Source organism: Lithobates pipiens, unplaced genomic scaffold, assembly GCF_037356315.1.
Source record: "Lithobates pipiens isolate NorthernLeopardFrog02 unplaced genomic scaffold, aLitPip1_a1.2 Scaffold_1, whole genome shotgun sequence".
Taxonomy (NCBI): Eukaryota; Metazoa; Chordata; class Amphibia; order Anura; family Ranidae; genus Lithobates; species Lithobates pipiens.
Window position 1 is genome coordinate 216,862,022 of NW_027507685.1, and position 25,823 is coordinate 216,887,844.

Below are 25,823 nucleotides of genomic sequence, written 5' to 3' on the forward strand. Positions count from 1 at the left end.
TCATATAAGGAGTGATGATGATGATGTGCAAAGAACAATAATCCATCTCTGGATGTAATTGCTTTTCCTGGAGTTTGTTGGGCTTCTTCATATAACGAGTGATGATGATGATGAGGGTGATGATGTGTAAAGAACAATAATCCAAACAAACCAATGCAGTGAGATCTAAGAATGCTGAATGCTAATTGGTTACTGTGACATGAGAAACATAAGCATTTTGTACCATCCATTTAAATAAGTGTATGCACATCCATTAAAAAAGTTTAAATGTAATTTCTGTGTTTCAGTAGTTATAACACTGTAGCAGATGTCTACACAACTCATATTTGTGCTTTGCAACTGTGGGAACGCAGTGGCCATGCAACTTGTCACTGAGTTCCTAATGTGAAGCAACGCCTTTTAAGCCTGACAAGACTTTTCTCAGGATAAGCCAGCTATCAGACTGGGTGGAATTCTGTAAGGAAGTTAGATATAAAGATGACCAGCACTAATGCAATTTGAGTGAATCATATCAGTTTAATAATATTCACTAGAATTCCTTTCACCAACTGGACACAAGGAATACATAGAACCTCCTGAATGTGGATAAATAACTGCTCCAGTATTCTTTGCAAGCTGTGTTTGATACAAGGTGGCTTATTCATCATTATTTATGGAAGATGCTGGAGTGACCATGGTGGATAGGGAGTGACCATGAAAGATCCCAGAGTGACCATGGAAAATGCTGGAGTGACCATGGAAGAGGATGCAGTGACAATGAAAGAAAGTGAAGTTACCATTAATGATGCAGAAGTGACCATGGAAGATGCTGGAGGCACCATGAAAGATGCTGGAGTGACTATGTTAGATGTTGGATTGACCATGGAAGATGCTGGAGTGACCATCGTAGATGCTGAAATAAAATCATGAAAGATGGTAAAGTGACCATCATAGATGGTAGGGTGACAATGTTAAGATGTTTGAATGACTATGGAAGATACAGGAGTGACCATGAAAGATGGTGGAGTGACCATGGTAGATGGTGAAGTGATCATGGTAGATGGCGGCGTGACTATTGAAGATGATGCAATGACCATGAAAGGTCCTAAAGTGACCATGGAAAATGCTATGGTCATGGAAGATGATGCACTGACCATAAAATAAAGTGGCGCTAACATTAAAAATGTGGAAGTGACCATGGAAGATGCTGGCGTGACTATGGTAGATGGTGGAGTGACCATGAAAAAAGCCGGAGTGACCACTGTAGAGGCTTGAGTGACCATGAAAGATGGTTGAGTGACCACACTAGATGGTAGAGTGACACAGGAAGATGTTTGATTGACTATGGAAGATACTGGAGTTACCATGATGAATGCTGGAGTGACCATGGTAGATGGTGGAGTGACCAAAGGGGGTGCTGGAGTGACCATGAAAGAAATTAGAGTGGCCATGAAAGATGACAAAGTGTTCATGAAATGCAGGAGGTTGGAGTGACCATGGAAGAGGTTGGAGTGACCATGAAAGAAACTGGAGTGACCCTGATAGATGCTGAAGTGACCATGGGAGATGCTTGCTTAAGGGGCCTTTGAAGATGCTGGAGTGACTATGGAAGATGCTGGAATGACAATGGAAGATGCTGGAGTGGTTATTGAACTGCATTCGGATGCTTCTGTGTACTGTATGTCTTTGTTTTCAATAAGTTTGTGTGTTTTATCATTAATATAATATAATATATAGCTGGATTCAATACACAATGCCTGTTTGCTCCTTTTTGTAGTTATTAAATACACGTATGAACAGATAAGGTTCTGCTGATACTGTTTCTTCAAGAGGGGGATCATTTTGAACTCAGGACCTGTTGTTTTACAGCATAGAAAACCCTGGCACTGGACGAGGTAACTGAAGCAGAGTGATCTACTTAGTGTCAGGAATTAAATAACCGTTAAGTTAGGCAATTGGTTAGGCAGTATCCATTGATTTTGAAGGCATATCCAGGATAACAGACCTAACTACTGCATAACAGTGCACAGTACCCAACTACCATTCATCATGGGGAAAAAAGGGTCAGCTCTGGATTTAGGTGCAAAGGTAGCCCCTTCAAAAAGAATGGGCTACCTTAATGCACACGTGTTAAATGCACAACAACAGGCAGCCCAGTAGATATCCAGTGAAATATTAGGGCAATTTTAGAATAGGAGATGGTTAGGAACTTCTTTTCAACTGAAACCATAAAATTAAAACTAACATAATAAGTAAGACAACTTAAGTACATTCTTAAAAAAAGGCAATCTGTCCCACACTGGCCAAAATCAAGCAGTAACAACAGAGCGAGGTACCCCCTTTTTGGTACACGGGGAGGCCCGTTGATCGGGTTACACTAAGCAGGTGCCTGCATTCTAAAGCCAAATTTTGCATTGGTAGAACTTTATCAGAATACAGGCAGGTACCCATTTGTCATGTAGATTACAGCTGTCAAAGCACTCAGACTTTATTTGTGTGAGAGCCAGGCTCCATTCCCGTCTCTCTCAGACTTGTTCTTTTGTTCAGGAATGATAATAATGTGTATTTCCTTACAGACGAAAGAAAATCTGGCAAATCCAACATTTCTCAGGCAATTCATATGGAATATTATTTTTATAGCTGTTTTTGATGTATGCGTATAAATGAGCCTGTCTTGATGCGTGAATTATAAAACATACACAATACATTATTGCAAATCCAACATCATACAGGGCAGTGTGTGAACTTTCTCCATTCCATATAATGTTTCAGTGGTATAGAAATATGTTTCCTAGTAGCTGAAGTTGAATTCTCTGCGGATTTTCCATAATGTATCATAAGCAATTAATCGGGGGAGGGTCCAGCTGCAAAAGAGTGGCAATGTGTGTTGTCGCCTTGTGGGAAAGGCATAAACTACAAAAAAAATCTTGCCACTAAGGTCTTTTAGGCTGCATTCACATTTTAGCATTTTTGAATACGTGCAAAATTGCACCCTGCATATATGTGCGCGTGCATATACCATGCCCATAGGGCAGTCTATTTCAGTGGCTGGTCTACGTGTGAGCGTCTAAACTTGCATGGAACGCTAGAGAGTAAATGCAGCCTCATGCCCCGTACACACGAGTGGATTTTCCATCGGAAAAAAATCTTGGATGGTTTTTCCGACGGAATTACGCTCAAGCTTGGCTTGCATACACACGGTCACACAAAAGTTCTCTGTACTTTCGACTGTCAAGAACACGGTGACGCACAACACTACGATGAGCCAAGAAAATTAAGTGCAATGCTTCAGAGCATACGTTGAATTGTTTCTGAGCATGCGTAGCAATTTTGCGCGTCGGAATTGGTACAATCGGAATTTCCGTTTGGAACTTTTTCGACCGAAAAATTGAGAACCTGCTCTCAATCTTCCGATGGAGCGCACACACGGTCGGAATTTCCGACCAAAAGCTCACGTCAGACTTTTGTTGGCGGAAATTCCGCTCGTGTGTACAGGGCATTAGAGGTACATCGCCGGGCTATTTCCCCGCCCATTATGATGTCACAGTCCCAGCATCCTCTGGGACTGTGAGATCATAATGGGCGGGGACATCACCCGGCGATGTCCCTATATAAGTCACCGCGCGCCGTGTGTCTGTCAATGTGGCCAGAGACAGCGACGAGTCAACAGCTCAAGAAGAGAAGAACAGAAGGCCAGAAGACAGCAGCGACAGCGGCAATAGAGGCGATAGAAGACCGGGCCACCGCTTGTAAAAGAGCTAGAAGAAGGCGCAGAGGCCCGGCAAGAAGAACCAAAGAGGGGGACAAGACCCCCAAAGTCGGAAGAAGAAAGCCGGGCTCCTCTGCTATTAAAAGAGATAGCAGAAGATAGCGGAGGAGTCCGGCGAGAAGACCCCCGAAGACGGAAGAAGACCCCCGGAACTGTGCAATAAACTTTTTTTACCCCTTGTGTGTTGTGTTTTTTTTTACATTTTTTTCACAGGTGAATGGGTAGGGGTACATTGTACCCCATACTCATTCACATAGGGTGGGGGGGGCTCATGGATTCCGATAAGCCCCCCGCCCGCAGACCCCGACAACCAACGGACAGGGTTGTCGGGAAGAGGCCCTTGACCTCATCAACATGGGGACAAGGTGCTTTGGGGTGGGGGGGGGCGCACGGCCCCCCTTCCCCAAAGCACCCCCCCATGTTGAGGGCACGCGGCCTGGTACGGCTCAGGAGGGGGGGCGCTCGCTCGTCCCCACCCCCTTTCCTGACCGGCCGGGTTGTGTGCTCGGATAAGGGTCTGATATGGACCTAGGGGGGACCCCCACGCCGTTTTTTTGGCATAGGGCTTCCCCTTTAAGTCCATACCAGGTGACGGGGCCAGCGACGCTTCATTCGCTGGTCCCGGCTACCTGGAGCCGCGCTCAAAATGAACTGACTTTTCTCCCTGCGGGAAAAGTCCATTCATTTCAAAAGTATGGCGGACTAGCACACACACGGCCGTATTGTCCGCCGGACTGCGAGTCCAGTGGACATATTTTGGTGCAAAAATACTTTCTTAGTCTGCCGGACTTTTGGGTAAAAAATGTCCGCCGGAGTCCACACACGGGCGGATTGTCCGGCGTGCGTACGTGGCATTAGTGTCCGATGTGTCCGCCGCAATGTTGCAGTCCCACCATTACTAGTAAGTAAATAAATAACTAAAAATTCCATAGAAGTATCCCATAGTTTGTAGACGGTATAACTTTTGCGCATACCAATCAATATAAGTTTATTGGGATTTTTTTTACCAAAAACATGTAGCAAAATACATATTGGCCTAAATTGATGAAGAAATTAGATTTTTAATTTTTTTTATTGGATATGATTTTTAGGAGAAAGTAAAAGAAGTTTTTCTTTTGTTGATAGCGCAAAAAAGAAAATCTGCAGCAGTGATCAAATACCACCAAAAGAAAGCTCTATTTGTAGGAAAAAAAGGGCATCAATTTTATTTGGGTACAACATTGCACTACTGCGCAATTGTCAGTTAAAGTAACGCAGTGCCGTCTTGCAAAAAATGGCCTAGTCATGAAGGGGGATAAACCTTCTGGAGGTCAAGTGGTTAAAGTATAAGACGTGCCAATTGTCATTCCACCATCCAGTGAGAACTCTTAGTGCCATAATAACAGCCTCAGTGGCCATAAAGACAGTAAGATGGCAGTTGGCAGAGTTGAAACTAAATCAGAGAGGGGCACAGAAGAGGCCTTTTTGACTAAATAATATAATGAGCATAGGCAATATGTTTATTTTTTTAAAGGTATAAATTGAGTAGGGTCACTTATTGATAGTCATTATGGATAGCAGCCATAAAGCCCCTTTAACTAGTTTCTGAAATCAGCCTTGTTATGTTCTAAGGTTGTAAGCACTGACACTGAGTGCTTGTGTTGAGATCATGTCATCACGTAGCTTTGTAATGGACTTCATCTCACTCACATTGAGACTTTTCTCCTCTAGTAGTTTCCTGTTAGCAACCATTAAAATGTCAGCGAGTCCAGCAGCTGAAGGGGTTAAACGGGTTTAGCGGAAGGGGCCTCATCTAATCATGTAAACAGCTCCAGTCTTCATCTGGATCCGAGCCTCGGAAAATAAAATGTGCGCTCTTATGTGTTCCCTTGTTGATGCGTGCACAATAGCAAAGCTTGGAAATGGTACAGTAAGATTGGGGGGGATTTTGAGGGTGGACCCATAATAATGTCCATTCGCAGCATAAACATTTAGCAGGAAGTGTCCTGGCAACAATTCCCGATAGACCATTGCCGGCTGAAACGTGCTTCCCAAGCCAAAAAATTCACTTAAAGGCGTGCAAACAGCGAGACCAATTATACTGAGAATCAGAAGAGGCCACAGGCTGGCCTACAGTATGAAGCAGAGCAGGCCTATGAAAGGGACCCACTCACTATTTCACATTGTGAATTATTTTTATGTGCACCAACCCTTTAAAAGCCACCTTTCTAACCATATTTCATGTTACAAACATATTTAAGGTGTAACATGTAACATGGTCAGCCCTCCACCCCTAACCTTCATTTTCCCCTGCTGAATCTCATAATGGGCCCCCTGGGCAAAGTAGTACACTGGGACCCTTACCAGCCTGCATAAGGTGTCCCCATCACAGTGGCCACTTACATCAGGTTCCCCCATTCCAGTGTCCTTACACATCAGGTGTACCATTACAGCGCCCCCTTACATCAGGTTCCCCAATCGCTGTGTCCCCATAAAGCAGGTGTTCCCATACATAAGGTATCCCGGTCACGGTGTCCCCATAAATCAGGTGTTCCCCATCACAGTGTCCCTATACATTAGGTATCCCCATTATGGTGTCCCTTTCCATCAGAGTTTGCACCCCCCCCCCCCTTTTCCCCTTGTACTCTCAGATCAGAAAGGCTGTTTCAACCAGCAATGAAGTCAGTTTCTCCTTCCTTTCCTCCACTGAGACTGTGGGGTGAGTTTTCACTCCCAGTGACAACCCTCTTGGGGCTCCTGCAAAAAAGAGCGTCACGACCAGACAAATTGCTGGTGCACCCCTAAACACAGCGCCCCTCCCCTTTTCCTAGCCCTGATCATGGGCCCCCCATGCACCTGGGGCCCCTGGGCCGTGCCCATTCATTAAGATGGCCCTGATTGGAGGATTAGTCTGCAGGAACTTGTGCATTGAAGCACCCGCCATCCACTGATCACGGTTGCAATGCTTTGCGGGCTCAAATGCAAAATAGTATTGATTGCACATTATTTAAATCAATATGGGTCTATTTATTTATTTAGTTGTTTTGCTTTAAGCTTTAATTAACCATTGCATGTATTATTTTTTTTAACTGCAACTAGTGTAAGTACTTATATTTAACTTATCAGCTGCTCGAAACCCCCTGTACAGCAGCACTCAGAAAGAGAGAGGGAGGGGTAGGACGGAGAGCCAATCAGGTTTTCTGCATGCAAATGTGCCAACAAAGAACATACAGTATAGGCCAGGAACCGTAGTGAAACGTAGGGGAGGGCCTGCATGATGGGGTTTGGACAGAAAAGGCTAGCAAGATAAGGGTTAATTAAGTAGTAGGAGTAAGGGGAGGTTAAAAAGGTGGTGTGATCTTAAGTAAAAGGTCATTGGTGGAGGATAGGGTGTGGGAGGGTGGGGCAGGGTGGTCCCTAAGGGGTTGCTATGTGGGGTGAGGGGAGACTGAGGCAGTTGCAGTCAGGACAGCCATCCAGGGACATTCTCCTCAGCCAGTAGTTAGACTTTCGGTATGGAGGATTTGGAGGCCATGCTGTCAACTTTTAGAGAGGCTGCGGTCGCAAACGGGCCGCAGTGGCTGCGTGCCCAATTACAGGGTATGCTGCCGGGGTCAGGTCAGGTGGCTAACCCGTCTGCCCCTGTCCGACAACGTGCTAGGAGGTCAAGGCCTCCTGAGCGTCTAAGCCCACAATTGACCCCAAGGGGTTGTCGCCGCGCCGGGAGCCCTGTTCAGGACCCTTCAGCCTCCGCGCCTAAGAGGACGCCCTCGCAGGCCGGGGGGGCTGGGAGGAATCCCCATCTGAGGCGTGCCCCTGGGGGGCGCAGTGGATCGTTGGCCCGCTCGTGCCCCCCCTCTTCTGCAGTCCCGGACCAGCCGGTCGCTGCTGACCACTTACCCGTCAGCAGCGGTGCCCAGCGGAGGAGGAGAAGGTCACCCAGCGCCGGCCTGTTACCTGGGGCGGCCGGGGCTGGCCAGAGGAGAAGCGGAGGTGCGGTTGGAAGCAAGGCCGCCGATCGTGCTGTGGCTACGGCGTCTACCTGTGGGGAGCGGAGGCAGAGAACGCAGCGGGAGAGGAGAGGACGCGCCGTGGATGGAGCGACGGCGGGGAGTGACGTCATCAACCGGAGACGTTCGCCGCGCCTGCGCGGTGCCCGGGGCGCTCCAGCTGATCCGGAGTCACGGTCAGAAGGGGAACTTTCGTCTGAAGAGGACGTTCAGCCCAGCGGTGCAGACGGTCGGCATGGCTCAGGATCTGCGGCTGCGGAGGAGGGGCAGCCTGGTGAGTGTGCAATGTCTTGTATGTCTTTGTCTGATGTGCTGCCTGTTACTTCCTTGTCTACTGTGCTGCCTGTTACTTCCTTGTCTACTGTGCTGCCTGTTAATTCCTTGTCTACTGTGCTGCCTGTTATGTCAGTGTTGGGGAGGGGGGAGCAGGCGGTACCGGGAGGCTCTCATGGAGGTGTGTCAGCCGGGGGGTCATCTGGACAAGGGGGGTCCGAGGTAGCTTTCCGGGGGGTTTCACAGCAGGCGCTGCCGGGGACGGCTGCTGCTGAGGGGGGTGCAATGGGGCTTTTGCGTACTTTTTTGGCAAGTTTCAGCGAAGCGTTGGCTCGCTGTGAGGCGCCTGGGGGTACCGCGAGTGGGGTTTGCCCTGCGGGGGCCTGGGGGGCGGTGCCCACGGTTGTGCCAAGGGGTAGAGGGGCTGCAGTCTTCGGCGCCCAGTCTGCTGCGGGCCTTGGGGAGGGGGAGAGATTGTGCTCACTTTCCCCGGGTGGGATGGGGCAGCAGGTCGTGGGTGGTGTGGCTCAAGAGGGCTCGGGTCAGGCCGTGGAACAGGGTCTGGAGCCAGTGGTGAGAGGGTCCTGCGAGGCGGAGGGTTTACGTTTGGCGGATGCGGCCAGGTGCGAAGTATATGTGTGCTTCGAGGGCCCGCTGGGTGCTCACCTGAAGCAGGACGTGAAGGAACGGATTTGGCGGGGTGAGTATGTTGAGATTTTCTCCCTTTTGCCTCTGGAAAAATTTAACCTGGATAAGGTTAGACCGGAAGAGAGCAAACGGGAGGAAGAGGAAAAACGGCGTTTCAGACTGATTCCACGCACGTTTGGGATTTGGTTACAGGCGTTTAATATTTTGGCCAGTGTGATTGGCGAAAAGGCGCCGGAGCAATGCTCGGCCCTTTTCTGCTACGCCGATGCTATCGGGGAGGCGCATCGTGTGTATGGGGGGTTGTCGTGGTTGCGCTATGACGAGCAATTCCGACAACGGAAGGCTGTGAGGCCTTCTATTCGGTGGGACCACAAGGATATTAGCTTGTGGATGCGTTTGATGACGCAGGCGAGACCGGCCGGTCCCCCCTTTTCAGGGGGGGCTGGTGGCGCTGCAGGAACCTCGTCGTCATCGGCCGGAAAGCGGAAAGGTTACTGCTGGCAGTTTAACGACGGGACTTGCAAATTTGGAGGTACCTGCCGATTCCGGCATGAATGCTCCGGCTGCGGGGGTTCGCACCCATTCTCCAAGTGTTTTAGCAAAGCGAAAGGTAGAGCAGGTGAAACTGGAAAGAGGGAGGACGCCGGTGAAAGTGGAAAGATTGGCCCCCTTCCTAAGTAGATATCCGGATAGGGTGGCGGCGGATTTGTTGTGGCGGGGTTTTTCTTTTGGTTTTGTTATCCCTAGCGAGATAGCGGCGGTCCCGCCTGTTCCCAAGAATTTGATGTCTGCGCGGCAACACCCAGCGGTGGTGTCGGCGAAGCTGGCGAAAGAAGTAGCCTTGGGTAGGATGGCTGGTCCGTTTGGGGAGCCCCCCCTGGTGGACCTGGTAGTTTCGCCGCTGGGGGTGGTTCCGAAGAAGGAACCGAATTCCTTCCGGTTGATTCACCATCTTTCCCATCCAAGAGGCTCATCGGTCAATGCTGGCATTGACCGGGAGTTTTGTGCAGTTTCCTACGCCTCTTTTGACAAAGCTGTGGCATGGGTCCGCAGGTTTGGTAAAGGGGCGCTTTTGGCAAAAACTGACGTAGAGTCGGCTTTCCGCCTTCTTCCGGTGCATCCCAGTAGCTGGAGGCTGCTGGGATGCAAGTGGCAGGGCCAGTATTTTGTGGATTTGTGTTTGCCAATGGGCTGTTCCGTGTCGTGCTCTTTCTTTGAAACTTTTAGCTCATTTCTGGAATGGGTGGTGACGGACGTGTCCGGGTTGCACTCCATAATCCATTATCTTGATGATTTTTGGTGATCGGCCCTGCGGGGAGCAGGGTTTGTCAGACCCTCTTGGCTTCTTTGCAGTACATTTTTCGTTCGTTTGGTGTGCCGCTCGCGATCGGAAAAACGGAAGGCCCGGTTACGACGATCAAATTCCTGGGAATTGTCATTGACACGCTCCGGATGGAGTGCAGGTTACCACTGGATAAGGTGGAGGAGTTGCAGGCCTCCGTGGCGCTGGCTCTAAAAGGCCCCAAGATTCAATTGCGTGCCCTTCAGTCTCTGTTGGGAAAATTGAATTTTGCGTGCCGAATTATGCCCATGGGCAGGGTTTTTTGTAGGCGTCTGGCGGCGGCCACGTCTGGGATTCGGGCGCCACATCACTTCGTGCGGCTGTCCAAGGAGCTCAAGGCCGACCTTCGGGTGTGATTGTTGTTCCTGGAACAGTTTAATGGGCGGTCGGTATGGATGGAAAAATGGGTCTCGGCTTGGGACTTGGAACTGTACACAGACGCTGCGGGGGCAGTGGGTTATGGGGCCATTTTGGGTACGCACTGGAGTGCTACTAGTTGGCCTGATTCATGGAGGGAGGCAGGTTTGTTGGGTAATCTCGTGCTTTTGGAACTGTTCCCGATTGTTTTGGCAGTGGAGATTTGGCAAACTGAATTCAGGAATAAGCGGGTGCGGTTTCATTGCGACAATTTGGGCGTGGTGCAGGCGGTCAACAAAGTGTCGGCCTCTTCACCTCCGGTAGTCAGGCTGCTTAGGCAATTGGTGTTCCAGTGTTTGTGTTTTAATTGTTTTGTCAGTGCTGTACATGTGCCCGGTGTCCGTAATACTGTGGCTGATGCGTTGTCTCGTCAACAGTGGGAAAGATTTCGAGTGTTGGCACCGGCAGCGGAGCGGCACGGAATTCCTTGCCCGGCATTCTTGTGGGACGTCGTTTTCGAACGGTAGCGGGTTTGCTGAAGAGGTCGGTGTGTGCAGCTACTTTTTCTGCTTATGAGAAGGTTTGGGTCGAATGGAACAATTTGGACGTTGAGAAAGGGGGTTGTTTGTCGGATACAGAGCGATTGTGTTTGCTGTTGGACTTCATTGGAAAGAATGCGGAAGCCGGAATTTCTCTATCCGCCTTAGGGAAGAAAATAGCGGCTTTGGCTTTTCTTTTTCAGGTGTCGGGGGTCGAGGACGTGACCAAGCGTGCCTTGGTGAAGAAGGTTCTGCGGGGATACCGCAGGGGCAGGGTGGCCCGGGACCGGCGCCGCCCTGTGTCCTTTCAGTTGCTGGACACAGTTGATAATGCCCTGGAAAGGGTTTGCTCTTCGGCTTATGAGACTACTCTTTTTCGGACGGCTTTTGTTTTAGCGTTTTTTGGTGCGTTTCGCTTGGGGGAATTGGTTAGTGCATCCAAGAAAGGGGGTGGGGGTATGGCTTTGGATGATGTGCGTATCAGAGGGGAGGTGTTGTCCATGCGTATCCCCATTTCCAAGACTGATCAGGACGGAAAAGGTAAGTGGGTGGTTTTGGCGTCGGTCCCGGGGTCGCATTTATGCCCGGTTCAGGTTTTGCGCCATTGGTTGGGAGTTAGAGGGTTGGGGCCTGGGCCGTTGTTGGTTCACCAGGATGGGTCGGCCTTGTCTCGTTTCCAATTCGGGGCGGTGTTTCACAAATGCTTACGAGCAGCCGGTATAGATGTGCAGAACTACTCTTCACATTCCTTCCGGATTGGCGCGGCCACGGAGGCGTGCCGCTGGGGGGCAGAGGAGGAGCTGGTTAAACGCATAGGGCGTTGGGAGTCAAATCGTTTTCGGTCGTACGTACGGCCGCAGTTGTTGTGAGCTTAATGATTTGTGTCGGCTCTGGTTTTTATACAGGGGTGATGGTGGTTGTTATTGTTTCTATGTTTGTCTTAGTGTTTTGTGTTATTGATTTGTGGTTTTGTTCGTGTCAGGGCCTTTCGGGGTTCTGGAATGTCCGTTTTCTTTTGCAGGTACGGAATGTTTGGTGTGGATCCTGGGCCACTCATTTGTTTTCTGGGGAGCCAAGCGGGCAGATGTTAGGCCTGAAGGGCGCCAGTTGGGTTTCCCGAGGGACCAGGTGAAGGTTCGGTGGATCGGAGTTCCTGGGATGTTATGGTCACGGGTGCTCCCGGAGGTTCACCGTTATGCCAGGCTGGATAGGCCCCCCGATGTCCTAGTTCTGCATGTGGGGGGTAATGACCTTGGGTTGCGGGCATCCCGGGAATTGTGTAGGGATATCAAGTATGATTTCCTGCGATTACGGACCGTGTTCCCTGACACAGTGGTGGTGTGGTCCGACATGATAGCTAGAGCAACTTGGAGGCTGGCAGTGTCAGTGGAAGGTGTGAATAGGGCCCGCATAAAGGTCAATAAAGCAGTTGCTAAGTTCGTTGTCCGTAATGGGGGGCTGGCAGTTAGACACTGGGAATTGGAGAAGGAGCCTTGGCTGTTCCTTCGGGGGGACGGGGTACATTTGAATGCTGTAGGAATTGATATGTGGTTTTTGAGTTTGGAGGAAGGCATTCAACGGGCCATAGCAGTGTGGCGGGCCGGCCGGGCGTAAGGTGTCACGCCTGCCGGCTTTGGCGGTGGTCGGAGGGTTTTTGAAGGCGGGGATGTAAAAGGTATTCGGGGAAGATGGGCTGGGCCCATCACTGAAACAAGTGGATCTGCCCTAAGGAGGGCAGAAGTGAGAGGTGGCTGTACCGGCTGGGTGAATTCTGCCAATTATTGTCCCTGTGCTGGCGTAATTCACAGCTAGGGGCCGGGTAAGAGGCAAAAGGGTGTGCCGGATACAGAAAAGAAATGTCATTGGTGCCTTCAAAAACCCTCGGCAATATATATATATATGGTTTCTGGTAAATTTTGAGTTTAATGTTTTAAAGTGTTTTTGTTATGTTTGGTTAATAAAAGGCTGCTATGGCCATTTAAAACCCAAATACAGGTGTCTGGTAGTGTTTATTTCAGGGGTAATGGGTTTTTGGTTAGGCCTAAAATTGGACAATACCCCATACAAGTATAGGCCAGGAACCGTAGTGAAACGTAGGGGAGGGCCTGCATGATGGGGTTTGGACAGAAAAGGGTAGCAAGATAAGGGTTAATTAAGTAGTAGGAGTAAGGGGAGGTTAAAAAGGTGGTGTGATCTTAAGTAAAAGGTCATTGGTGGAGGATAGGGTGTGGGAGGGTGGGGCAGGGTGGTCCCTAAGGGGTTGCTATGTGGGGTGAGGGGAGACTGAGGCAGTTGCAGTCAGGACAGCCATCCAGGGACATTCTCCAGCCCGCCCGCCCCAATTTTAGTGCAGTTGGTGTCTGACAAGTATTTGGCTGGTTTTTGTTGGTTTTTCTTACAGTCGTAGCAGCGGTGGTCGGAGGGTTTTTGAAGGCGGGGATGTAAAAGGTATTCGGGGAAGATGGGCTGGGCCCATCACTGAAACAAGTGGATCTGCCCTAAGGAGGGCAGAAGTGAGAGGTGGCTGTACCGGCTGGGTGAATTCTGCCAATTATTGTCCCTGTGCTGGCGTAATTCACGGCTAGGGGCCGGGTAAGAGGCAAAAGGGTGTGCCGGATACAGAAAAGAAATGTCATTGGTGCCTTCAAAAACCCTCGGCAATATATATATATATGGTTTCTGGTAAATTTTGAGTTTAATGTTTTAAAGTGTTTTTGTTATGTTTGGTTAATAAAAGGCTGCTATGGCCATTTAAAACCCAAATACAGGTGTCTGGTAGTGTTTATTTCAGGGGTAATGGGTTTTTGGTTAGGCCTAAAATTGGACAATACCCCATACATGATATACATACAGGCTGGCTGAAGTGAAGAGACAGGAGGATGATGTTACAACCTCCACTTCAGTCAATCAGAGGGAACTTTTAATCATTCATACAAAACTTGCCGTGAATGGTTGAGCTGTCGGCCCAACCCTATTTTGTTTCGGGAGTGGGGGGTTCCCATCCCAAAGCCAGAACACAGTGCTGTATAGTGTATGTAGCTGAGGCTGTATACAGTTCAAACAGCAAGCCCAGTAAGTGCATCTGTTAGTGCCTGGCCCAAGCCAACCAGGTAAAGGGACATTACATGTGGAGTTAGACTTTAATCAGAAGAGTTTGCATATCAGCTGTTGCTTTTTCACTGTCTAGACAAGCCTTTCTCAACCGTTTTGTCCCAGCTGAACCTTCTGCAATAATTTTTATGTCTCGGGGAACCCCTGCTAAAATTTATTTATTGGGGGTCAGTGTGAAAATTGCCCCCCATTGCAGTGATGGTCAGAATGCCCCTTTACAGGCAGCTAACAAGATCATTGGTGTCATGCAACTGGCTCTAAGTGGCGTTGACCATTGGTCAATGCAGACACCATAAAAAGATAGATCGATAGCCACTAGTGATGGACGAACTTCCGACGGGACGTTTCGCGAACGCGAAACGCGAACGGACACAAACGTTCGCGAAAACGACCGTTCGCCGCGGGCTCCATTGACTTCAATGGGAGGCGAATTTCGCAAACCTTTAGGTCGAATTTGCGGCCACGGGGTAATTATTAGGGGGTAGCACGTAGTCCCACCACCTGGACAATAGCATAATACATGTATGAGGTGAATTTGGGATCGATAACTACAAGCATTTTTTTTTTATTTGGGAAATTGTTCTGACAATTCAGGACTATGGAGCTAATGAAGGCAATGGAGGAGAGGGAAGGTCAGGGACCAGGGTAGGCAAACAAGAGGGTGCAGGAGATACAGAGCACTGACAGCAGCACCGTAATACAGAGCACTGACATCAGCACCGTGACATACAGCGCTGACAGCAGCTCCGTGACATACAGCGCTGACAGCAGCTCCGTGACATACAGCGCTGACAGCAGCTCCGTGACATACAGCGCTGACAGCAGCTCCGTGACATACAGCGCTGACAGCAGCTCCGTGACATACAGCGCTGACAGCAGCACCGTGACATACAGCGCTGACAGCAGCTCCGTGACATACAGCGCTGACAGCAGCTCCGTGACATACAGCGCTGACAGCAGCTCCGTGACATACAGCACTGACAGCAGCTCCGTGACATACAGCGCTGACAGCAGCTCCGTGACATACAGCGCTGACAGCAGCACCGTGACATACAGCGCTGACAGCAGCTCCGTGACATACAGCGCTGACAGCAGCTCCGTGACATACAGCGCTGACAGCAGCTCCGTGACATACAGCGCTGACAGCAGCTCCGTGACATACAGCGCTGACAGCAGCTCCGTGACATACAGCGCTGACAGCAGCTCCGTGACATACAGCGCTGACAGCAGCTCCGTGACATACAGCGCTGACAGCAGCTCCGTGACATACAGCGCTGACAGCAGCTCCGTGACATACAGCGCTGACAGCAGCTCCGTGACATACAGCGCTGACAGCAGCACCGTAAGCAGCCCCAGGAGGAAGTCAGCACAGCACAGGGATGGTGTGATCCCCTCATAATAAGAACCCCCAGGAGGAAGTCAGCACAGCACAGGGATGGTGGGAGCCCCTCATAATAAGAACACCCAGGAGGAAGTCAGCACAGCACAGGGATGGTGGGAACCCCTCATAATAAGCAGCCCCAGTAGAAATATGACACCGCTCAACCTCTTCAAAGAGGAGGGTAGGGGCATATAGTACGGTGTGCTTTTTTGGGTCAGGGAAGTGAGCCAAATGAATTAAGAAGGTCTGTGTGCTTGATTCCAAAAATTGTTTATAGACATATACATGGTCTACTGATCACATGTGTTGAATTCCTCCGAGATCCATGCCTCATTCATTTTTAGAAATGTGAGGTAGTTAACACTGTGGTGAGCTAGGCGAGTACGCTTATCGGTCACAATCCCCCCTGCTGCGCTGAACGTCCTTTCGGACAGGACACTGGATGAGGGGCAAGCCAACAGTTCGATTGCAAATTGGGCAAGCTCTGGCCAGAGGTCAAGCCTGCCCACCCAGTAGTCTAGGGGTTCATCACTCCTCAGAGCGTCCACATCGGCCGTTAACCCAATGTAGTCGGACACCTGACGGTCTAGGCGTTCCCTGATGCTGGATCCGGATGACACCTGTCGATGGGTCGGCTGAAAGAATGACCTCATATCCGAAGTCACCAACACATCTTCAAACCGGCCTCTTCTTGCAGGCGCTGTTGGATTGGTACCCGCAAATCCTTCTCTGGGAGTGGGAATTGCTCCTCTGCCAGCGCACGCAAAAGCAGAATGCAGCATTTCTCGAAGCAAGGCCTGGAAGTGCTGCATTCTGACAGCCCTCTGCGACGGCGGTAACATTTCCGCCATTTTGTGTTTGTACCGGGGGTCTAAGTACGTTGCCACCCAGTACTGGTCCTTGACCCTCATGCTTTTTATACGGGGGTCCCTATTAAAACACTGGAGCATGAAGGCCCCCATTTGCACTAAAGTGGAAGCGGTGTGGTGGCCTGGCTCCTGCTCATCATCCAGGATAATGTCGTCCTCTTCATTCTCCTCTCCCCATCCTCGCACAACAGGGATCCCAGAAAGGTTTAAAGCATGCTCTTCTTGCTCCTGCTCATCCGCCCCGGCACCATCCTCCTCTGACTCCTCATCAGACTCCTGTTGTTGACTTGTCTCAGATAGAGTAGCCCCCCCTGGGAATTCATCCAGCATTGCGACTTCCTCATCTTCCCGCTCCTGCTCCTCCACAGCCTGATCAATGACACGACGCAATGCACGCTCCAGAAAGAAGGCATAAGGTACCATGTCACTGATGGCGCCATGGCTGCGACTGACCAGTTTGGTGATCTCCTCAAATGGCCGCAGAAGTCTGCATGTGTCGCGCATGAGCAGCCACTGGCGCGGTGAAAAAAAACCCAGCTCCCCAGAACCGTTTCTTTCGCAGAGTTCATACAGGTAGACGTTAACTGCACGTTTCTGCTGGAGCAGCCTATCAAGCATATAGAAGGTTGAGTTCCATCGCGTCGGGCAATCGCAAATAAGACGTCTGACCGGCAGATGGTGTCGCCGCTGAATGTCAGCAAGGCGAGCCATGGCCGTGTAAGATCTTCTGAAATGGGCCGAGATTTTCCTTGCCTGCCGCAAGATGTCCTGGACCCCAGGGTATTTGACAAGGAATCGCTGCACGACCAAGTTTAAGACGTGTGCCATGCACGGCACGTGCGTGATTTTGCCCTGTTTCAATGCGCTAAGCAGATTGGCACCGTTGTCACACACCACTTTACCAACTGTCAAATTGAGCGGTGTTAGCCACTCATCTGCCTGTGAACGCAAAGCTGAAAGGAGTGCCGGGCCAGTGTGGCTCTTTGCTTCCAGGCACAACAGACGCAGCACGGCATGGCAACGTCTCACCTGGCATGTGGAATAGGTTCTGGGGAGCTTGGGCGGTGCAGTGGAAGAGACGCTAGCAGCGGAAAAGGAGGAGGCAGCTGAGGAGGAGAGGGAGGAGGATGGAGTAGGAGGAGGAGAAGAAGAGTCAGGCCTGCATGCAATCCGTGGCGGTAAAACCAAATCTACACGGGTGCCACGGGTTACATGCTTGACGGCCGTCAGAAGGTTCACCCAGTGGGCAGTAAAACTGATATACCTTCCCTGCCCGTGTTTGCTAGACCACGTGTCTGTGGTCAGATGTATCTTGGCACCGACACTGTGTGCCAGAGATACATTCACTTGCCGCTGAACATGGCCATATAGCTCTGGGATGCCCTTCTCTGAGAAATACTTCCTTCCTGGGACCTTCCATTGTGGTGTTCCAATGGCCACAAATTTGCGAAAGGCCTCCGAGTCCACCAGTTTATATGGCAGTAGTTGGCGGGCTATGAGTTCTGACAAGCCAGCCGCCAACCGTTGGGCAAGAGGGTTATCCGGCGTCATCATTTTTTTACGCTCAAACATTAGGCCCACGGAAGCCTGCCTTTTTGCAGAAAAATGTGAGCTTGGCGTGATGGAAGGTGGAGTGGAGGACAATTGTGAGGAGAGAGGAGAAGGAGAAGTAGAAGACGAGGCTGGACGGTGAGAGCCTGCAGTGTGGCTTTGTGTGTTCCGTTGCTCCCACTGGGCTCGGTGATGGCTGCTCATGTGCCTTCTTAAGGCGGTCGTCCCTAGGTGAGTATTGGGCTTACCGCGACTAACGCGTTGACTGCAAAGATTGCAGATGGCAACGCTATTGTCAGCAGCGGACACGTTAAAAAAAGCCCACACTGCGGAGCCATGTGCCGGTGTCCTGGGAGCGCCAGATGTGACCGTACATGGTCGATGACTCGCTCCTGATACATTTGCAGTCTGCTTTGTCCCTGCTGTGCAATGTAAGTCATTGCTGCTTCTCCTCCCTATCTGCTGGTCCATATCTCCCTCTGAACTCCCCTCCTCTTCCTCTCTTGTGGGCACCCACGTGACATCACTAGACACGTCATCATCAACGTCACCTTCCCCACCGCTATAAGTAGAGTAGGCAGCAACACCGGGGACCAACCTCCTCCTTGGGCTGATCTGGGTACTGGCGTCAGACTGCTGAGTAGCGCTTGTTGCTACCTCCTCTTCCTGATCCAATACCAAGAGTGGCTGCGCATCAGAAATGTCCTCTTGATATGGATCGGAAAATAATTCCAGTGACTCAAGCGGAAGGTATGTGGTGGTGGTGGTGGTGGTCGTGTTGTTGGTGGTAGTGTCTTTGGGGGTGCACATAGCAGAGAGTGAAGAAGAGGGTGCAGATCGAGAGGATGAGGAGGGTGCAGAAGAGTAAGGCTGAGCGAGCCACTCAACCAAGTCTGGTGCATCCTTTAAAGTAATTGAACGCACCTTCTGCAACTTCCCACTTTGGCTCAAGCCTGTTGCTCCTGCCCTACCCCTACCACCCCTGCGGAAGGGCCTGCCTCTTCCTCTGCATGTCATTTTTTAAATGACCCTGTGACAAAACTCTTAGTCCCTATACCGCTGAAGGACTGCTGCAGTATAGGTGAGCGGTCAGCAGTGGTGCACGTCAACCCTATCTATTGTGGACCGATAGCGGTCCTTACAGAACAGCAGACTGTACCGCACTCAAGCCTATGTACCGTAGCACCCTATACCAAGTTACCAGTCCTTATAAGAACTTTTGTGGACCAAGCAGGTTGTGTATTAGTGTTTAGCAGACTGTACGTCAGTCCCTATACCGCTGAAGGACTGCTGCAGTATAGGGCAGCGGTCAGCAGTGGTGCACGTCAACCCTATCTATTGTGGACCGATAGCGGTCCTTACAGAACAGCAGACTGTACCGCACTCAAGCCTATGTACCGTAGCACCCTATACCAAGTTACCAGTCCTTATAAGAACTTTTGTGGACCAAGCAGGTTGTGTATTAGTGTTTAGCAGACTGTACGTCAGTCCCTATACCGCTGAAGGACTGCTGCAGTATAGGGCAGCGGTCAGCAGTGGTGCACGTCAACCCTATCTATTGTGGACCGATAGCGGTCCTTACAGAACAGCAGACTGTACCGCACTCAAGCCTATGTACCGTAGCACCCTATACCAAGTTACCAGTCCTTATAAGAACTTTTGTGGAACAAGCAGGTTGTGTGTTAGTGATTAGCAGACTGTACGTCAGTCCCTATACCGCTGAAGGACTGCTGCAGTATAGGTGAGCGGTCAGCAGTGGTGCACGTCAACCCTATCTATTGTGGACCGATAGCGGTCCTTACAGAACAGCAGACTGTACCGCACTCAAGCCTATGTACCGTAGCACCCTATACCAAGTTACCAGTCCTTATAAGAACTTTTGTGGACCAAGCAGGTTGTGTATTAGTGTTTAGCAGACTGTACGTCAGTCCCTATACCGCTGAAGGACTGCTGCAGTATAGGGCAGCGGTCAGCAGTGGTGCACGTCAACCCTATCTATTGTGGACCGATAGCGGTCCTTACAGAACAGCAGACTGTACCGCACTCAAGCCTATGTACCGTAGCACCCTATACCAAGTTACCAGTCCTTATAAGAACTTTTGTGGACCAAGCAGGTTGTGTATTAGTGTTTAGCAGACTGTACGTCAGTCCCTATACCGCTGAAGGACTGCTGCAGTATAGGGCAGCGGTCAGCAGTGGTGCACGTCAACCCTATCTATTGTGGACCGATAGCGGTCCTTACAGAACAGCAGACTGTACCGCACTCAAGCCTATGTACCGTAGCACCCTATACCAAGTTACCAGTCCTTATAAGAACTTTTGTGGACCAAGCAGGTTGTGTATTAGTGTTTAGCAGACTGTACGTCAGTCCCTATACCGCTGAAGGACTGCTGCAGTATAGGGCAGCGGTCAGCAGTGGTGCACGTCAACCCTATCTATTGTGGACCGATAGCGGTCCTTACAGAACAGCAGACTGTACCGCACTCAAGCCTATGTACCGTAGCACCCTATACCAAGTTACCAGTCCTTATAAGAACTTTTGTGGACCAAGCAGGTTGTGTATTAGTGTTTAGCAGACTGTACGTCAGTCCCTATACCGCTGAAGGACTGCTGCAGTATAGGGCAGCGGTCAGCAGTGGTGCACGTCAACCCTATCTATTGTGGACCGATAGCGGTCCTTACAGAACAGCAGACTGTACCGCACTCAAGCCTATGTACCGTAGCACCCTATACCAAGTTACCAGTCCTTATAAGAACTTTTGTGGACCAAGCAGGTTGTGTATTAGTGTTTAGCAGACTGTACGTCAGTCCCTATACCGCTGAAGGACTGCTGCAGTATAGGGCAGCGGTCAGCAGTGGTGCACGTCAACCCTATCTATTGTGGACCGATAGCGGTCCTTACAGAACAGCAGACTGTACCGCACTCAAGCCTATGTACCGTAGCACCCTATACCAAGTTACCAGTCCTTATAAGAACTTTTGTGGACCAAGCAGGTTGTGTATTAGTGTTTAGCAGACTGTACGTCAGTCCCTATACCGCTGAAGGACTGCTGCAGTATAGGGCAGCGGTCAGCAGTGGTGCACGTCAACCCTATCTATTGTGGACCGATAGCGGTCCTTACAGAACAGCAGACTGTACCGCACTCAAGCCTATGTACCGTAGCACCCTATACCAAGTTACCAGTCCTTATAAGAACTTTTGTGGAACAAGCAGGTTGTGTGTTAGTGATTAGCAGACTGTACGTCAGTCCCTATACCAATGAAGGACTGCTGCAGTATAGGGCAGCGGTCAGCAGTAGTGCACGGCAACCCTATGTATTGTGGACCGATAGCGGTCCTTACAGAACAGCAGACTGTAACGCACTCAGGCCTATGTACCGTAGCACCCTATACCAAGTTACCAGTCCTTATAAGAACTTTTGTGGACCAAGCAGGTTGTGTGTTAGTGATTAGCAGACTGTACGTCAGTCCCTATACCAATGAAGGACTGCTGCAGTATAGGGCAGCGGTCAGCAGTAGTGCACGGCAACCCTATGTATTGTGGACCGATAGCGGTCCTTACAGAACAGCAGACTGTACTGCACTCAGGCCTATGTACCGTAGCACCCTATACCAAGTTACCAGTCCTTATAAAAACTTTTGTGGACCAAGCAGGTTGTGTGTTAGTGTTTAGCAGACTGTGCGTCAGTCCCTATACCGCTGAAGGACTGCTGCAGTATAGGGCAGCGGTCAGCAGTAGTGCACGGCAACCCTATGTATTGTGGACCGATAGCGGTCCTTACAGAACAGCAGACTGTAACGCACTCAGGCCTATGTACCGTAGCACCCTATACCAAGTTACCAGTCCTTATAAGAACTTTTGTGGACCAAGCAGGTTGTGTGTTAGTGATTAGCAGACTGTACGTCAGTCCCTATACCAATGAAGGACTGCTGCAGTATAGGGCAGCGGTCAGCAGTAGTGCACGGCAACCCTATGTATTGTGGACCGATAGCGGTCCTTACAGAACAGCAGACTGTACTGCACTCAGGCCTATGTACCGTAGCACCCTATACCAAGTTACCAGTCCTTATAAGAACTTTTGTGGACCAAGCAGGTTGTGTGTTAGTGATTAGCAGACTGTACGTCAGTCCCTATACCAATGAAGGACTGCTGCAGTATAGGGCAGCGGTCAGCAGTAGTGCACGGCAACCCTATGTATTGTGGACCGATAGCGGTCCTTACAGAACAGCAGACTGTACTGCACTCAGGCCTATGTACCGTAGCACCCTATACCAAGTTACCAGTCCTTATAAGAACTTTTGTGGACCAAGCAGGTTGTGTATTAGTGTTTAGCAGACTGTGCGTCAGTCCCTATACCGCTGAAGGACTGCTGCAGTATAGGGCAGCGGTCAGCAGTAGTGCACGGCAACCCTATGTATTGTGGACCGATAGCGGTCCTTACAGAACAGCAGACTGTACCGCACCCAAGCCTATGTACCGTAGCACCCTAGACAGACCAAGTTACCAGTCCTGATAAAGAGCTTTGTGGAACAAGTGAGTTGTGAATGATTAGCAGACTGCAGCAGAAGGGCAGCAGTCAAGTATAATATTCTTTCTATATTTGGAAGAAAGAATATTATACGTGTACAAGCCTATTACCGTACCACTGATACCAGTCCTGAAAAGAACCTTTGTGGAACTAATAGTAACAGCAAGTCTTTAAAATTATCCTCACTGCCTGACACACTGCTTCCTGCCTGTCCCTATACAAATTGGCAAAAAAGAGTAGGCTGGAACGATTAGCTGGAACAGCTCTTTTGTGGACCTGATAGTAACAGCTAATGATGATGATGATGATGATGATGAAGAAAGACTAATCTGGCTGAGCTGTCCCTAAAATAGCAGCATACAGCGCTCTGTCCCTTTATCTAAACTGACAAAAGAAACTCAGGCTGCTGACCTAACACCTATACCAGTCCTGAAAAGAACTTTTGTGTACCAAATAGCTAGCGTTTTCTCTGTCCCTACTCCACACAGGATCCTTTCCCTACAGTGACAGAAGAAAGAATGTAAAATGGCCACCGGATCGGGTGTATTTATAGGTTAGGGGGAATGTCCAAGTGTCCATGAGCTGTCATGTCTCAATTGGTTGTCCTGTAACACATGATAAACGTGTCACGAAAGGTTAAAGTTCTTGTATACATTAAACACGTAAGTCCGCCGGGGCGAACGACGGAAAAAGGCGTTCGAACCCGCGGACGGCGAAAGTCGGAAATTCGCCGCGAAACGACCGCCGGGCGAACCGTTCGGCCATCACTAATAGCCACAGCTTAAGGAACGCCTAGCGACCTCTGGAGGTATTGTCATGTTACAGGAAAAAGAGTGGTGCCATAGAGCCAGAATGTAGAAGTTTATCTTGACCCACCCCTTCCATCCAGTAGTTAAAGCCCAAGGGAAGTCACAAAAATAAATTTGCCATCAGATATACTATCAGCCGTCATTTTCATAGTCTTGCCGCCACTGTCCTGTTACAACAAGTGCACAGGGTGTACAAATATGACTGGGCATCCCAATAGGCATCAAAATTAGAGCTACTGTACTCAGTAACCAGCACTCAGTAATAGACCAGGTCTGACATACCTCCTCCCCTTTTCTGCAGTACAGGTCTGCGTGAGGACACATGTGATGGGGGGTGTGGCTGTTACTCAGCTATGGCAGCATAGAGCACTGCAGTGTGAGCTAGGCTCCCTATACCCCACCAGTTCCATGGATTCATGTGTTCTTGCCATGCACAGACCTGTAAGGACACATTTAGACCTCTAGGCTGCAGCATAGTGTTAAGGAAGAAATCAAGAAACCCTTTCCATTAAAGTGCAAGCAAAGGCTGCATATCAGACAAAGATCACTGAAAGGCAACCCCGCCCACCCCCATACAGAAATGGAATGCAGAGGCACCTGCTCACAGTCACTCTGCACCCAATTGTTCTGCCACCCAGGTTCCATGATACATTCATGATAACTGAACACCAGGATTTTACCCTGACCCTCGATTTTTATGATAAATTAAGCCAAAGACAAACATGTTTCCACCCAGTCTCTATATATTTAATTTTCTTCCTTGTATCCAAGGCTTTGTGTCAATGAGCAAATACAGCTTGCTTTCAGATGCATTCACTTGCATTTGATATCAACTTACTGTACTTCTGAGTTCTATCTACGTTCCTCCACAGGTGCATTTGACCTCCTTCTAATGCCGCTTACACACGAGCGGACTTTTCAACATCCAAAGTCCGACGGAATGATTCCGTCAGACTATTCGATCGTGTGTGGGCTGCAACGGACTTTTGATTCGCAAAAGTCTGACGGACTTTAGAAAATGGAACATGCTTCAAATTTTTCCGACGGAACTCCGCCGGACCCGGTCCCTTCTAAAAATTCGCTCGTGTGTATGCTATTTCGACGGACTAAAACCGACGCTAGGGCAGCTATTGGCTACTGGCTATGAACTTCCTTATTCGAGTCCAGTCGTACGTCATCACGTTCGAATCCGTCGGAGTTTGGTGTGATTGTGTGTGGCCAAGTCCGCTCAGTCGAAAAGTCCGTCAGAACTCTGTCGGAACTCCGGCAGAACTCCAGCAGGACTCCTTCGGAAGTCTGTCGGACATAAGTCCTCTCGTGTGTACGGGGCTTAAGATGTTTCAAGTTGCTTTTTCATTCCCTTTGACTTGTATAGGAAGAAAAGGCAGTTCTATCATGAACAAAAGTACACTGGACCTTAAAGTGTTACTGTACTTTTAGATCAATTACACTTATTTTACTAACCTCCCTCAGCCCCAGCCTCTTTGTCAGTCAAGGTCACAATTACCTTAACCACGCTCCAGCGCCAGGTCTTTCTCCCTGTTTAAGGCTGCTGGCTTCTGGGTTCCGCCAGCGCCACAGCCAGTTACAAAGGGGGTGCTGTCTTAAAGGGGTAGATGGCTTGTGTGTAGGCAGGTGCCTCTTCTGTTATGCAGGACACATTTTACTAATACTACAAGGGAAGGGGTGTTTGTTAAGGAAAATTTACCCCTTAAAGACTCAGTTAGTCCTCTCTGGTAAGGCAGGAAACTGATTTGATGCCAGATTTCTGCAATAGTTCAGACGGCCATCTTAATAAGGGAGCCTTGAAAGGAAAAGTATGGCCAAAGCTTTTTTGCCCATACTTCTATAGTTTACAGGAGTGCAGTTTGTGATGTTACTCAGCTGGTCCAGGCTCAGGAAAAATCCCAACCATATGGTTGGGATCCGCCCACAAGCCTGGACTGGCACCTGGCTCAGCCTCTCAGCAATCTGCTGAGATCCTGAACTGGCCTCTCCCATATCCTCCACAGCCCTGCATTCAGTGAGCGCTAGAGGGGAGAGCATAGAGCCGCTGACTGACAGTCACTGCTCTTTGCTCAGAGCGGTGAGGAGGTAATGAGCAATCCGTTAGGGGACAAAAAATCCTATTTTTTTAACATCCCTAACTTCTCTCTTAAATAAGGCATCCAATTCCATTTGGGGCACACTTTGAGTGAGTGGTAGGTCGGGGTGAGAAACTCGCTGGTTAGGGACATTGTGTCATGAATCTGCAGTTAATATTCATATCTGTTTGTCTGCTTACCTCTCTTGTGTCAGCTTAGAGACCGGTCCTGTTCACCTGTATGCTTAAGTAATCTTCCCTCAAGCATGGCTCCACCCCAGGAAACACTATATTAACCTGTGCACTGCAAGCCAAGCCTTGCTGATCAATATTGTGTGTTTGGCTTTCTGTGTGTTTCTTGCCATGTGCTCTACATCTGTTTTTGTTCACCGATCTTGGCTTGTTCTTTGACTATCCCTGCCTGCTTGATACCCTGACCTTTAGCGTGTTGTTTGCCTAATCCTTGTCTGCTAGTTGCCCTGACCTTTGGCTTATCTCCTGACTATCCCTTATTGTCCTGGATTGCTACTTTCTCTCTATCCTCCAGTAGCCTACTGTGAGCGTGAGCTGGGAGACCCTGGTGGGGGGCGTGAC

At 49.7% G+C, this 25,823-nt stretch overlaps 1 protein-coding gene across 1 annotated transcript in view; it reads left to right on the forward strand.

The window, feature by feature from the left end:
- The window catches only part of LTBP4 (latent transforming growth factor beta binding protein 4), a 343,681-nt gene that overhangs the window by 189,494 nt on the left and 128,364 nt on the right, over positions 1-25,823 (forward strand). The gene's annotated exons all lie outside the window — the stretch shown is intronic.